Source organism: Cucumis melo, unplaced genomic scaffold (genome assembly GCF_025177605.1).
Source record: "Cucumis melo cultivar AY unplaced genomic scaffold, USDA_Cmelo_AY_1.0 utg000631l, whole genome shotgun sequence".
NCBI classification, from domain to species: domain Eukaryota; kingdom Viridiplantae; phylum Streptophyta; class Magnoliopsida; order Cucurbitales; family Cucurbitaceae; genus Cucumis; species Cucumis melo.
In genome coordinates, this window is record NW_026124116.1 from 42,442 (window position 1) to 46,788 (window position 4,347).

The 4,347-nt window shown below is 29.8% G+C and overlaps 1 non-coding gene across 1 annotated transcript; it reads left to right on the top strand.

The window, feature by feature from the left end:
* The first annotated feature begins 255 nt into the window (after positions 1–255).
* On the top strand, positions 256–343 carry TRNAS-GCU (transfer RNA serine (anticodon GCU)). Its single transcript has one exon. It is a non-coding gene; the product is annotated as a tRNA-Ser (tRNA).
* The last annotated feature ends 4,004 nt before the right edge of the window (positions 344–4,347 follow it).

Below are 4,347 nucleotides of genomic sequence, written 5' to 3' on the forward strand. Positions count from 1 at the left end.
ATATCTCTTCTTTTGAGCCCTTATCTAATGAAATCTAATTTATCTAAATGGAATTCCTAATAAAAAAAAGTTTTTATCGATTTGATAGATATCCATCGATATATCTAGATAATTATCTATATCAATATAATGAAATTATATATCTATAAAGGGGTAGATAAAGATAATAAAGAGAGATAAAGAAGGGCTTTTTTCAAGCCTTTATTTTCTATTTTTTATACAATGTATCATAGTAATTATCCTTTTTCAATTTGGGGAGAGATGGCTGAGTGGACTAAAGCGTCGGATTGCTAATCCGTTGTACGATTTTTTTGTACCGAGGGTTCGAATCCCTCTCTTTCCGTTTCTGTCAATTACTTGGTATTTTTTTATAGTTGAGGAAAGATGTGGAATAGATAAAATGTTAAGAACATTTCAAAATCAAGCAAGGAAAAAAAATCTGATTTTGTTATTCTTCACGCCCCGGATTACGTCCCGGGTCATTAGATAGGAATCCGAAAATGAAGAGAGAAACAAAGAATATTACTACTGTATAAACAAATAGTTTGAGAGTAAGCATTACACAATCTCCAAGATCATTTTTTTTTTAAGAGAATAGATTCTCTATTTTAATCTGGTTTGACACCAAGAAATGCAGTGAAGTTATTTCTATAAATAGGAAAAAATTTTAAGAGTTGAGTCCTTGATTACTCAAAATTGGATTTCATACCCACAATTCTATATTGTGGGGGACTCGAAGAGGGTCGTTCAAAGGAAAAAAGTAAGAATAAGAAAATGAGAGTGATCCAGATTTATCATAGCTATAGAATAATTTCAATATTGGATTCAACTTAAAGCTTCAGACTGTATGTACAACTTATCTGATCTTATAACTAGTTAGAATCTTTTTTTTTTTTTTTCTAGTAAATCATGAATTTGTCTCGGACAGTATTAAAAATATTATCGAAAGCTTACAGCAGCTTGCCAAACAAAAGCTAATAGAAAAAAGAATAGAGGTATTACTGGCATAACATCTACTATTGGATTCAAAAAAGCGTAGGCCTCGGGCAATTTGGCGACGAAAAAACTACTTGAATAAAGGAAAGAATTAAGACAGATACCGATGAAACTTAAGATATTAAGCATAACAATTTTTTTTTCTTTGTTCTTGAAGATAATTGTATTTCTTTTGATTTGATTGAGTTATTAATCCCCTATTATTGCTATGATATAAGGGATAAGGGAAAAATTAATAACATAAAGTAGGTCAAAAAACCTTTCTTTGATTTGAACTCAGCCAATCAAAAATCCTTCAATTCTCAAATAAAACGAGAATAGAAGAAATCCTACTTTCATACAATATCTTAATGGAATTATATGTAATGATCAATAAATTGAGTTTAATTGGATCTATAAACGTATCAAAATCTGAGCAACAATCTAATTTATTCTATAAATATTTGTACTGGAATTGACGACTAAGCACTACCAATATTAGTGTTTATTAGTGTTGAATATAAATGGGGCGTGGCCAAGTGGTAAGGCAACGGGTTTTGGTCCCGCTATTCGGAGGTTCGAATCCTTCCGTCCCAGAGTATGCGTATTATTATTATATATAATAATAGTATATTATAAGATATATGGAAAAATATTCGATATCAGACTATAGATTGCCGTTTTAAACAACCTTATGCTTAAGAGTCTAAATATAGATCGAATGTGATTGTTCTTTATTATTTTCTTATAATGATGCATTTCAGAAATGCGAAAGCCTCTATTATTCTCTATCTCTTAAATGGTTTGTGAAACCCGAGTATTTTTTTTCTGTGGATTTCTGAATTATAAACACGAAGGTCTTGTGTTTTTGGCACTAATGGAATTGAATTAATGGTCTTAAGAAACTTAAGACCTATTTAGGGTTTAGGGTACTAAATTTTAGAGTCAAATAAAAAAAAATAGGTAGGAACAATCGTTTACTCTAGATCTGTTTGACTTTCGCCTTATACAAGATAGTCTAGCACCTCCGAAACTAGTCCAGTCCCCCGTAGGATCCTTTTTTTATTTATGATGCATCTACTCGATCTAATTGGGGGTAGATAGGAGTTAATCCATAACGGAAGATATCAATTTGAATATCTGCCCGAATCTGATTAACAAAGAATCAAGTTACATATGTAACATATTATGTATTTCTTTTCACCTCATTTTTTCGTATGTTTGTCTGTAATGAATAATTGTAAATCCAAGTAACAATTCATACATCTTTTTCACTTTATTTTAAGGAAAGATTATTGAGTCTCTTAAGTTAAATAAACTAGGCAGAAAATGCTGATATGTATGTATTGTTATTATCTATTTTTATCGTTTTATTTCTTTTTTTTTTTTTTATTTTAGATCTATCTAATTGATGGGTTAATCCCGAATATACATTTATTTATCATAATCAAATGTAATAAATCCTTTACAAAAATTTATTCAAATAATATTATAATATAATATTTAGGTAGTAAATTTTCAATCAAGTAAATCTTTTTAATTATTTCTTATGAGTCCTTGGTACTCGAAGAAGTGTTAAACTCGTGAATCCATTCTATGAAGAAATTGAAAAATGGAGATTCTTAATTATTCGTAATTAATTATTTCTTAATTGATTTTATAGAAATTTCAAAAAATCTCTCTCTATCTAGAAAATATCTATATATAGAGAAATAAATATTGCACTCATACAAAAAAATGTTATTGATACAATATATACAATAAAATATGGGTTTCAATAAATTGAAGTATTGCTAAGACTTTTTCAAAAACTACCCATGTCATAAGAGTATAGATTACTATGGACCAACTAACCCAATGACTATACATGATTCCATAAATGAATCAATTACATACCAGTTCCAAGAAATTAGAGGTTATGGTAAAACTTCGTTTAAAACGATGTGGTAGAAAGCAACGTGCGACTTGAAGGACATGATCCACTGTGGATTCTTACACCCACCATTTTATATTATATAGGAATGAAGATGCTCTTGACTCGACATAGTTTGTTCGGTTGCACTCGAGCTCTTTTTTTTTTTTAGGGTTTTTGATGTAAATAGTACATGATGGAGCTCGAGTAGAAATATTGATTCATTTATCAAGGGCAGAGATCTAGGGTTAGTGTCAATCAATAAGTTAAAACTACTTCGTAAGTATAGGTTCGGTATACAAATCGAAAGGATCCAATTCGAACAAGTTTCAAATTCAAACATCAAATTGGATTAAAAGTGTATCACACGAGAATCCATTATTTATATGATTCTTTGATAAAAAGGAAATCAAAAAAAATGGTATGTTGCTACCATTTTGAAACGATTAAAGATCACCGAAGTAATGTCTAAACCCAATGATTCAAGGAAAGGATAAAGGATCCCGGAACAAGTAAAAATCTTTTTCAATTGTCTCAATAACTAAACTAGATCAGAATGAAGAATCGAAATAGATTCTAACGGAGACAGGCAAAAATAAAGAGGTTAGAGACCGCTCAATAAATGAAATGCTTAAGCTTAAGGGTTTTTTTCCTTTGCGTGAGAGTTATCCAACTTGAGTTATGGGGATAAGAATGAGTTTTTTTTTTCAAAAGAAAAACAAAAGAATAAGAAAAAAATTTTTAAATCATAGTCTAATTGATTTAATAATCTATAGATCTATTTGACATTAATTAGAATTCTATACATAACTTTGAATTTCCTCGAGCCGTACGAGGAGAAAACTTCTTATACGGTTCTGGGGGGGGTACTTAAAATTTACATCTATCCCAATGAGCCGTTTATCGAATCATTGCAATTGATGTTCGATGCCGAAGAGAAGGAAGAGATCTTCGTAAAGTGGGTTTTTATGATCCGATAAAGAATCAAACCTATTTAAATGTTCCTGCTATTCTATATTTCCTTGAAAAGGGTGCTCAACCTACAGGAACTGTTCATGATATTTTAAAGAAGGCAGGTGTTTTTACGGAACTTCACCTTAATCAATAACCGAAATTCCATTTTTATTAATGAAATAAAAAAACGAGGGTGTGATAACTTAACTTGTATATAGCTTTGACTAACCTTTTCTTTAGTATTTCCCCCTCTCTCTTGTTCTATTCATACTATACACTTATTACCTTAAAATTGCGTCTTCGCTAATGAAAAAATCGATTTTTATTTTATTGATATAAATTGATCTAAGATGAATAGAAAAAAAATATATCGGGTTTATTCAATCCACAAACCCGATATATTTTTTTCTACTTCTTCCTTAATTTCTTCTTTCGCCTACATCTTTTATGTCTATCTATGTTGATTATCTCTATAGTGCCAATCTAAGTACGTAGTTTTTTTTAAT